The 12108-nt window shown below is 39.3% G+C and overlaps 1 protein-coding gene across 15 annotated transcripts in view; it reads left to right on the plus strand.

The window, feature by feature from the left end:
- The window catches only part of KCNT2 (potassium sodium-activated channel subfamily T member 2), a 425289-nt gene that overhangs the window by 349207 nt on the left and 63974 nt on the right, over positions 1 to 12108 (plus strand). The window lies entirely within an intron of this gene.

Raw genomic sequence — 12108 nt, forward strand, 5'->3', positions numbered from 1 at the left:
ACAGGGGGAATATAGCCAGTATTTTATAATAGCTATAAATGGAGCACAATTGCTTCTTTCTGCATTCCCTCACTCCCCTAATTAGTAAGTGAATCTGCCCTTTGGAACTCAGGTAAGGTCTAGGAGACTGAAAAACAAAAGGCAGTATCCTGCTCAGTTTCATTCAGTGAGTGCAGTAAGAGAAACTTAAAGCCATTCATGTTTAGAAAGCATCCCTTATGTCAAACTGCTTTAACAGCATGGAAACGGTGGGAATCACAGCTGAATGGCTCAGAATCCAAAGGCAAACCCACGGATGGGAATCCAGTGGAACCCATGCTGGCCTGGTGTGGTACAGTCTCCTCCATGACAAGTGAGGGAGGCTCACCCCATGATGAAGAAGACAGGCTCTACTACTTTGTAGGATTGGAACCTGGATAAATCTATGACACGTTTGTAGCCTTGGGATTTGTCTCTGGAAAATAGTGGTAATTTTCATATTGGTAAATGTGTGTGTCTATATTATTGTGTATCTACTGCATGAGGGAAAAAGAAGAACAAAATGAGATTTTTATCTCTTTGGGGGAATTAATTAAAAATAAAATCTTCAGGGCTTTCCTGGTGGCACAGTGGTTGAGAGTCCGCCTGCCGATGCAGGGGACACGGGTTCGTGCCCCGGTCCGGGAAGATCCCACATGCCGCGGAGCGGCTGGGCCCGTGAGCCATGGCTGCTGAGCCTGCGCGTCCGGAGCCTGTGCTCCGCAATGGGAGAGGCCACAGCAGTGAGAGGCCCGCGTACCGCAAAAAAAAATAATAATAATAAATAAATAAATAAATAAAAATTAAATCTTCATCCAACCTAGAAGTCCTCTTCAGAAATGTAGAAAAGTTTTGTTTGAATAAGCATTAAACCAGACTGTGATATGCATCTCAGCAATCCATTGAAGACATTGCAAAGACAGAAAGACATCTTATCCTTTTATATAGCCAGGCAGATACAGTCTCATTTACATACATGATAACTGTCTTGATCCCAAGGAAAAATAAAATGTCTTCTAACTTTGCAGCAAGCAAAAAGTTACAACTTGGAGCCAGGCACCTACCTAAGCTCCCAAAGAGAGAGACAGGATACATTACTTTCACATTTCAAAAAGATAGTTCCAAGGCCCCACCCCCGCAAGAAAGGCATTCCCGGGATACAAAGCTAGCTAGAAGTTATTCAGACTTTGTATCCATCTCAAAGAGACATGGAAAGGATTTACAATTCCAAGTTATTTTTAAGGAAACTCTCTAGGAAAAAGAAGTGGGAGAGGGGAGTTTTCTTTCTTTTTTGGCATCAGGGAAATTCATTTTTTTTAGATTTATATTTACCCTTGCATCTTCTAGATATTTCCCAAGAAGAATACAAAAAATCAATACATTACCTAATTATTAGGAACAGAGGAGTTAGGAGAAGTGGAATTGAAACCAATGGTTTGAATGCTATAAAGCCATGGAAAATCCTTTTTTAATTTACTTATTATCATTTTTATCCATTGAAATAGGATCGTCACATAGAAATGTTTTAGACTGTTGTGCTATTGTGGGTTGAATTATGTCCCTCTCCCCACCAAAAAAGATGTGTTGGTGTCCTAACCTCCACTACCTCAGAAGGTGACATTATTTGAAGATAGGGTTTTTAGAGAGATAAGCAAGTTAAAGAAAGCCATTGGGGTGGACCCCAATCCAAAATGACTGGCATCCTTATAAAAAGGGTAAAGTTGGACACAGAGACAGACACACTTAAAGGGAAGACAGCCATCCACAAGCCAAGGAGAGAGGCCTGGAAGAGACCCTTCACTTACCGTCCTCAGAAGGAACCAAAAAGTGCCAACACCTTGATTTCAGACTTTGAGCATGCAGAACTGAGAGGCAATAAATTTCTGTTGTTTAAGCCACTCAGTTTATGATACTTCCTTATGGCAGCCCTGGCAATCTCACACACATGCCATCAGTGGTAATGGTAACTGTTCATTTCTAATCAGTGCTTCTTATCACTTATATGTATACAGCTAGTTTACTGTTTAAAGTAATTATCTTCCTATATTTGTATTCTAAGCACAGGGAGGTAGTTTTAGTATTAGGAAACTGATCTTTGTTTCCAATATTCAAATACATTCCCAATAATATTTTCTAGAGTTACTGTTGGCTGAGGAAGTGGTGGATTTTTATTCTTCTGAACACAATTATGAATATCGTTTTATTCTACCTATAATTAGATGCACCGGCACCTTCACGGATGGCGCCTTCACCTTTAGAAACACAAACAAGGTTTTGAATTTAAAACAGACACCAGCTTGGCTGCTTAAGACACTTTTTTTGGTCATGAAGTGGTTGTCATTCAAATTGAAGAAGTGATAGGATTTGCAAGAATGAGTATGGAAGGTTAGCCTGCATTCATCCTGGTAGCTGATGTGTTCTTGGTAGACCTTGCATTCTCGTAGATATGTCGTTGCCATTGCTAATAGAAGGAATACTCTTCAAGTTTTCTCTGGAAGCGACAACTCACTGAAGAATATCCACAATAATAACTTCCTAATGGACCAGACCATCATGCTTTTGTTTGTATTTTTTTCATCTGATCATTCTTTCATCGTTGCTGAGTTGTTTTATTTTCTATTACATTATCTTTCTTGTCTTGGATATTGACATTACCTTACTGCTACTGTTTACTCAAAAGTAGAGTCGTCCCTCGGTATCCATGGGGGATTGGTTTCAGGACCCCTCCCTTCTCACCCCCCCCACCCCAGCAGGGACCAAAATCTGAGGATGCTCAAGTCCCTTATATAAAATGGTTGTGTAGTGTCTGCGTATCACTTACACACATCCTCCTGTGTACTTTCAGTCATCTCTAGATTACTTATAATACCTAATACAATGTAAGTTCTATGTAAATAGTTGCCAGTAGGTGGCAAATTCAGGTTTTGCTTTTAGGAATTGGCAGTCTGTGGTTTTAGGAATTGGCAGTCTGTGGCAGTCCAGTATTTTCAGTCTGTGGTTGGTGGAATTGGCAGGTGTGGAACCTGCAGATACAGAGGACCAACCGTACTTCCCATGTTCAGTCATTGGTCATTGGGTCATTGACACTCCTCCTAAAAATCTGATGTAGTGGGCAGCAGAAACACAGTATGAGAGCTAAGCAGAGATGGGAAATGTGACGGGTAACAAGGAACCCGAAGAGAGGAAAACAACAATAGAAAAAAAAGAGAAATTTTTTGTCTCATCTCCCTCTAAGGATTTATTTCATTTCTCTTATTTTGATGCATTTCATAAAAATGAATTTTATTCATGCTTATGCTGCAATTTGCTTCAAGACTGCTTTTTAAAAATTGCTTTTGAACCTTCTCCTGTGATGATCATAATTACACTTTAGCAATCATATGGTAATTACACATTGATGTAAGAAGCAAGGTAATGAAAAAGTGAGATGAATAATACGGTATAATAAAAAATAATAATTGGTCTCTGTTTGTAGTTCCTGACACAGCACTTCAAAAACTCTTGGAATTTCCTAAGTGATAGGAGTGTCTTCTGTTATTCATACCTTTCAACCATGCCTGATTTTATGTTAACAAGGCAACTCATGGAGGGGCCTTGAAGATTGAAACTTTTAGTACCTCCTCACCTCCCTGCTTCCAGGGGGGGGAAAGGGGCTGGAGATTGGGTTTAATCATGTGGTTAAAGAGTTAATTAATCATGCCTACATCATGAAACTTTGATACAACTCTGAAGAATGAGGCTTGAGAGCTTCCTGATTGGTGAACATATTGATGTACCAGGAGGGTGGTGCCCTCAGACTCCATGGAGACAGAAGCTGCTGTGCTCAGGACCCTCCCAGACTTGCCCTGTGTGCCTTTTCATCTGTTGTTCATTTGCATTCTTTATATTAAGATGATAATCATTAAGTATAGCACTTTCACACGTTCTGTGACCATTCTGGAAAATTATTGAAACTGAGGTTGTTATGGGAAGTCCCAGATTGTAGCTGGATGGAGAATAAGTGCTGTTGGTTTGGAGACACCAAGGACTTGGAGATGGTGGTGAAATGAGAGCAGTCTTGGGGGTCTGAGCCAACTCTGAGTAGTGAGCGTCAGGATTGAATTGTAGGACACCCTGTTGGTGTTAGAGAATGAGTGTCAGAATACAAACAGTCATGTCTATAAATCATATATTGCCATGTAGTCAGTGGTAGAGCAAAATAATACACATTGGAGATATATTCTGGGAGAAATAGGCAAGAATATCATTTACTTTTTAACATATTCACCGTCTTAAAGCCAGAAGGCAAAATTTTACATATTCTCAATTTAAATTCAAGCCACTAAATATTCTCTGAGCACCTACTATGAGCCATATGCCTTCCTCAATGTTAGAAGTTATGAAATTGAATAAAACACATAGAATTTGTAATTTGACGGGAGACAGATATATCGGAACAAACAAAAACACATTGCCGTATTCTTTTTTTTTCTGTCCAAACAACTTGGACTACTTTTTATTCATAATCTAAGTGCTATAATGGCTGAGGGAGGGTTTGGTGCTATCTTCCGGATTCATTAGGAAAATTTCTTATCCAATTTTTAAGAAAATATTTACCTTCCCCCATATTGGTCCAGGAAGAATTTGAGAATGCTAATTAGTTTCTATTGCTTTTAAATGTAGTAAAGCACTGCCTGATCTACTCTAGAGGAGTGATGATATGTAATTTATATATGGATAACTATTTTAATGTACAAATGTATCTATTAAGAATGTGCATAGTGAAGTCCAGTGGTTAGCACTCGACGCTTTCACTGATGGGGCCTGGGTTCAATACCTGGTCCAGGAAGTAAGATCCTGCAAGCTGCGCAGCACAGCCAAAAAAAGAAAAAAGAAAAAAAGAGGAGTGTGCATAGTATTATGATTTCACACAATAGTTTCAAAGTTGTCACAGGCTGAATGTTTATGCCCCCACACACACCAAAATTCACATGTTTAATCCTTCAACATCCTTTCTTTCTTTATTTCTGAACCCACATGTCTTTCAGAAGCCTCCACTTTTCCAAATTTCTCAATTCTCAGGAGCATCAGGGCCTTCATGGGAGAACAGGGTGCAGGAAGCCATTTGTGTGTATTGTTTGTAAAACACATATTTCTAACATATAAGTGGCGTGGTTGAAGTCCAGTTTTGCCCATCACTCCTAGTATATGGCTATTGTCTCAGTATAATTACTAGGAGCTCCTGTCAAGATGTCCTGATTTGGATGGTTAACTACATAATCACCCTATTTATAAGGCAAGGACCACTTGTATTTTAGTGTAGGAGGATAATAACATTGCTTAGAAGACCCTGCATTCCTCTCTAAGATAAGGAAGAGGGTCCCGCACACCCCAAACTCCTTCAGCATGAACTTGCCTTGGGTTGACTCAAGGGTTTTTTGGGACGTGGGTCTGAGTTAGCCTTGAGTCCTCATAAAAAAGGTGGACTTCCTGAGTGTCCATCAAATGCACCCCCTCTAAGCTGCCACTTAGACTGGAACAGATGTGCGTGTGCGTGTGTGTGTGTTTGTGTATGTGCGTGTGTGCATGGGTGTAGTGGGAACCTACTCTTTCCAGTAAGAAGAAAAGTGGACATGCAGAGAGAAATGCTCTTTATTACTAGAATCGCCTCCTCTTTCTGTTTGCAATATAAAGAGAGGAGAAATGAAAGAAAGAGAAAGAGAGATTGATTTAAAGCCACGGATGGCCCAGGGTCCTCTCTCTCCTCAGTTCCCAAGCACACACTCCAGTGAGAGGCTCTGATAGGAAACCTGTTCTGGAAGAGCCAGCGCATCTCAGAGCTGCTGTGCAGAGCCCCTGTGATGGGGTACCTTCTGTAGAGACGAGTCTCTTTCTGGGGAAGACTCTGTAAACAGGATACATAAAACCCTAGCAACTCATTGAAGGCTTTGGTATTTTAATATAAGGATTTTCTGTATTTGCATTCAAAAGGCCACTCCCTGGGCAAGCAGTTTTGTGAGAGGAAAGGCACAGTTAGTTTGCCCAGGACCTGAGAATTTGGAAATAGGATTTGAGGGTTGTTGGTGAACTAGGGTAGGGACAGGGAGAAAGAGGGAGGAAAAGAGGGAAAAAAAAGAAGACGTTATGTCAAACAGTGTAAAGAAGGTCAAGTAGGATGAATGGTGAGAAAAGCCAATCGCTGAGAAAATACGGATAGAAACCATTAATTTATGCCAATAAGATTCTTGACTTTTTTTCACCTCCCACACCGTTCTGCTAAGTCCAACAATTTTATCATCTATTCCATATGGTACTGGATGGACACAGTTTAAAAAAAACACAGTTTCTGCCAGAAACAGATCCCTTCTTCCAACAAAAGCATATGTTCATGATAACAAACCAAATGAAAGAAATAGGTAAGACCAAGGGTATTAAAGTGTCTGGGATCTTTTAATACTGATTTGGATTTCTCAGATTTCTTTTAGGTATTTTTAGATAAGTGGTTGTTAGGAAAACACAAAATCATCATGGAAGCTTCAGTTGGATCTAGAATTCTACTAAGGAAGCAAATATGATATGTCTGATAAAAAGGTATTACATATTTATACTAGAAGCAATCATAGAAATATTTACTATTGTATTTTATAAAACACAATAGTCAAAAGAAATAGTAAAGTCAGAGAAATTTATATAACACAAACATTGCAGTTTTTCCATCTTCAAACCTAAAGAACCAAAGTGAAAAGAAGGGGTATTGAGTAAACCGCAAAGGGTTTCCTTCCTCCCTCTTAATATAAATGTTATAAACTTTATGCAACAAACTTTCCCTAGATGTAGGCAACTACTGTAAGTGGAAAGGATTTATTCATTTGTTCAATAAAATTTCATTGACTGTGTGCCAGGCATTGTGTTAGGCATTGTCCTGGGACTCACTGAGCTACCTCAGACCAACAGAAAACTAATAAAAAAATAAACAAGGAATTATAGATTTCAGAAGAGCTCTGAAAGTCATAACAGGGTTATATTCAAAAGTAACTGGGGAACGCCTACTTTAAATAAGGTGATAAAGTAAGGTCTCTTTGGGGAGGTGATATTTGAGCTATAATGATAACACCAGACTAGTCCAGTGAAAACTTGGAAGTATCAGTACAGGAAGAAAGCAAGCAGTATCAAGTCCACAACGTGATGCATTACTTGATGTGTTTGAAGAATTACTAGTAATAGAAGACAGTAAGTGCTTACTATACATAATACTTTTAGATGTTTTATCTTGTTTATTTATTAGAATGACAATGCAATGTCATCACCAATATGAACCCCATTTCACAGGTGATGAAACAGAGGAAGAAGGAGCTTAAGTAACTTGTACGAGATCGTCCAACCAGAAGTGGCAATACTTGACTGGTCACCTTGTCTGTCTGTAGAATCCAAGCTCCAAACCACTGTGTGTTATACTGTCTGTTGGATCCATATTTTTAGCAATTGGACTTCTCTACTAACCTTGAAACTCAAGTCCAAATTAACTTATAGTCTTCTCTTCTTCCACCTTTCCTTTTTTTACAGAAGGGCACACTTATCCACCCAGTTATCCAGAAAGTGGGATATCATCCTCATCTTCTCTCTACTACCCAATTCAGTCAAAAATCCCCTCAAATTTAATGTCTGATGTCTAAATATATTTGAAGAAGATCTGTTTCTGTAAACCTTCATTTCTCACTAGAATTGCTGCCTTAACACCCTCGTTTAACTTGCTTGGCCTCCCCATGCCACCTCCCCATTTCCAGTCCATTTTCCATATTGTCACCAGAATGACCATTCTAGAAATGTGGCCATATCACTCCTCTTCTTAAAAAATATGTAAGTTTTTTCTCATTACACTTAAGATACAATTCAAAATTGTTAACATGATTTCAAAATGGGTTCATCGTATGTCCTGTTTTTCCTGGAACTGTCCCAATTTTCACCCTTGTTTTTCAGTGTAATTCTTGATAACATCCTTTTTCCTCTCAAGTGTCCTGGAACTTTAACATCTAATTCCTAGCTTCTGTTCCAGTCTCACCTCTGACCTCTCCATCCAGCCCGTACACTCACACTCAATGCTGTATTCAAACAGAATTGCTTATAGCTCCTCAAGTCTTTTAAGCTTTATTCCTATCCAGCTTCTAGCATATGCTGAACCTTTTGTTTATAACTTTCTGCTTAACACCTGCCCTTCCCAAATTTACTGGCTAATTTCTACTCATATTTGCGTCTCCACTTAGATATCACTTCTAATTCAGTCTCTCGACTTTTCCACCAGAAGACTACGGTAGACGTTCTTCCTACGTGCTACCCAAGCATCTACCCCTGTTTTGTTGCATATTCTCACCCTGGTGTCTTCCCTATTTGTTTTTGGTATCACTCACAGTTTGTGAGTTCTTGTAGGCAAGGAAGGTATCCATATTTGTTTACTAGTGCCTGGTCCATATTCAATGCATAATAATTCTATATTAACAGAATTTATGGGTTCTAACAGGAATTCTGTATGCCTAGCACTAAGGATAATGCCCTATGTAGAGTAGACTTGTCAACACTATTTGTTATTTGTTAACTGACTAATTTAGTAAATAAATGAATGAGTTAGTGTTTGATTGGAACCTTTAATAATGAATGATTTATAAAATGATACTTATCAATAGAATTCAGATGTGTGGAAAAAGGAAGAGAGTACCTTTCCTTCAGTGTAAGCCCTGAAGGTAAAAGAATATTTCTGTATTTGGAAAATACAGTGTATGAACTGGAAAATGTAACTGAACCAAAATTTTTTTTAATTAAATGTGCTACCTAATGTAATTTAACTGAAGCATCTATGTAAATGTAGGTATATAGTAAAAGAGAACATTTGAAATATTGGGTAAACCTTTATTAAAATTAGAGAACAACCCACTGGATTTAGGAAATGTATCTTCTCTGTCAGTAAATCATTGAGCAGGGATAATGTGAGTGAAAGAAACCGCTGTATGCCAAAGATCACCCTGCCTCTGATCCACTGAGCTTACCATAGACTCAAGTTTTCGTCAGGAAATTCTTAGGACAAGCTCTTTTCATGAGGATATGTTGCTTTTTCACAGAAATCTTGCCTTTGAGTTCTCCAGGCATGTATTCCGCAAGAAAGTCTGAATCTTAGAGTAAACTGATTTTAGATTTATGAACAAAAATGTACATTATTGCAATTGTTTGTATACGAATTGGCAGCATCGTGTTGGATGACTGGGTGTTACAAAAGACTAGAGGTTGGCAAATTAATAGTCGGTTTAAGCCCCAGCAAGTACTGTAGCAGTAGGATGCAAAGAGGGAATAATTCTAAGATAATTCTAAGGATAAATGCTGGAGTTTGGAAATTTAATGGATGGACTGGGGAGAGGGATGCGGAGATGGTGGTCAGAGATTCTCTGATTGACTAGTCAGTACCTTTGATTAACTAGTTAGGCGATTATTCAGCATGATGAGAAATTCATTTTAGTAAAGCATGAGATTATGTTTACAGAAAGATATTCATGATCAAAGTTCATATGGTATTGTATAGACATGCTTTGTAGTGAACTATAGTAGCAGTAATTTCTGTACATGACCAAGGGTTTATTGCAGCATTTCTTTTCCTGCTCTCTTTTTTTTAAGGGTAGTATTAACCAATGACAGGAGTAGAAAAGTCAACATACAGATGTTAGAAGGAGAACTTACAGGACACAGATTTGTGATGCTTTGAATGCAGCACTTTTGGATGTGATTCTAAAAGCTTTTATTGAGCGTTGTCAAATGTGTAAGCTTCACAGGAATGGACAGCATATTTATAAATGCCCTTCTATGAGTGCTATCATAGATGTGAAATTCTTGACCTTAATAACGTCTTTGAAAATGTTAAATTGAGAATTCTGTTAACTTACGTTTTAAGAATTGGCGTATTGTATTACTGCAAGAGATTTGATTTTCAGCACAGTGCAACCTTCTTTCAAATGCATATGTCTTTTTTTTCTAATTCCATTTTGTTTTAAAGCACATTTTAAATGTAGTTTTCTCATTTAGTAAAAGTTGTCTAATTGGAAAAAAAAAAAACTATTCAGGCTGATAGCTGTAACTGAACTTTGGGAAAGATGTGAACGCTAATGTATGGGTTTAGAAGTCCTAAGATGAGATATTTAAAGCCAAAAACTAGACGGTTTCACACTGAGAGCAGAGGAGAGGCCGGAGTTGGAATCATGTTCTAATCACTAAATTATGGCTTTTCTCAGTCTTCCTCCAACTTGATTTTTGAACAGTATTTGAGACCACATCTTCCTCTACGGCTGGAACGTGCTCAGTGTGTCCGGCTCCTCGGATCTCCGTCTGTGCAGCCACTGCGCACTCCCTGCCTCCCACCCACCCCAGCCCCACGTATGATCACCTTGGGAACATTCTCCTGTGCCTCTCCATCGCCACCACCCGACCACCACGACTCTCTGAGTCTAACCATGAACAAATTAATTCCCTGTTTAGTTCTACTGCAGCAAAGTCTGCATCAAAGAAAAAAAAAAAAAAGAACAAAATTTGATTTAAAAATTTTAAGGGATGAGAAAACATGCAAAAGCATAAAATCGTGCTTTGCCATGTGTCCCAAGCCCCTTGTTAGCTAGAGGAGTGAACAATGAACAGAGATGATGGTCCTTGGCTTAGAAGATCCCAGGCAGGTAACAGAGATCCGTCGCCAAGTTCTGGGAAAGAAGACCCTGAATGAGCCGTGTGCAGAGCCCAGCAGTCTTGCTGTTTCCCACCTGACCTCGTGACAGATGCTGGACTTCAGATTCTTAGGGTCTCGGCACTTTATTTTGGCTACTTGCTTTAACATGGGCTGAAGATCTGTGGTTTTGGCAGTACACCTTAAGAACCAGATGTGGCCCCCAATTCACAGGAAAGCCTGCCTATCCCTGCAAGAAGACAGCTCATTCCAGGCATCTCCTAACCACCGAGGCGGTTCAAATGAAGCATTTTTGACACCAAGCCTAGTAAATCAGAGACCGCGTTGTGATGTAATGGACACGGACACCAAGGGGCCACCACTTGCGCATCCCTCCTTCTGTCTACATCTCAAGTGAGGATGTCCTTATAGTCTGGATGGGCCTAGATGTGGTGGAATAACTCCTGTTTCTCCCTGAAAGGTTTGATTCTGAGCACCAGCCTCATCTGTCTGTCCAGGGGAAGCCCAGGGGTCAAGTCTCTCTAGTACCATCATGACAGCAAGCAGCAGCAGTGGCCCCCGTCCTCTCCAAGACCCCTTCCTTCAGCAATGCTCCCTCCCCTCCATTCTTAGAAAGGGGGACCCAGAGACGTCCCGTCCCTTGAGATCTCCCAAATCTGCTACATTAGAAACAGGGGCTTCCTCCCATTGCCTCTGAGAGCGAGGGGTGATTTTTTTATTGGCTTCGCTGTGTCTTGTATTTCTTGTTAAATGGAAGTTGGCAGCAAAAGAAACGAACATTTTTGGGGTTACCACTTAAGTACAAGGTTAAGAAATGCCTTCCAGTCTTACACAAACATCTGGTCATAGGCCTTCATTTATTAGCAGGCACTAATAGCAACAGAATTTTTCAAAAGAAACCCTCATCCACCGTAATACACACGCAAACACACACACCTTTTTTGTCACTTACAGAAGCTTAGCTGCAGATTGGTATGGTTGGCACAACTTTAAAGGCAGATGGGTAAATTAAAACTCGAATGACAGAAAGCTAGGAACCACTGGTTGTGATCGCCCTTACTTGCCTATGTTTTTTGTCCTCACATATGAGAATATTCAAAAGCAGATATTCTAGATGTTAGGATACGTTATGTGGCTTTAGGTTTTTTTATATTTGATGAAATAATGTTATTATGTGTGTTCCTTTTATTAATGTCACTTCAAATTCTGTTCAGAAATAGGTACTAAGAGTAAATAAATGTTTAATGTATGAAAGGATTAAGCTTTCTTTACTACTGGGTATTTTAACCAGGAAAACTTGGTTATGCAAAGTAAAGGGACATTAAAAATACAATTAAAAGTGAAGTCATGACACATTCATACCTAAGAACCACGTGATAAAAATGGCTTTCTTCACATAT

This window comes from Leucopleurus acutus (assembly GCF_964270905.1).
Source record: "Leucopleurus acutus genome assembly, chromosome: 2".
Lineage (NCBI taxonomy): Eukaryota > Metazoa > Chordata > Mammalia > Artiodactyla > Delphinidae > Leucopleurus > Leucopleurus acutus.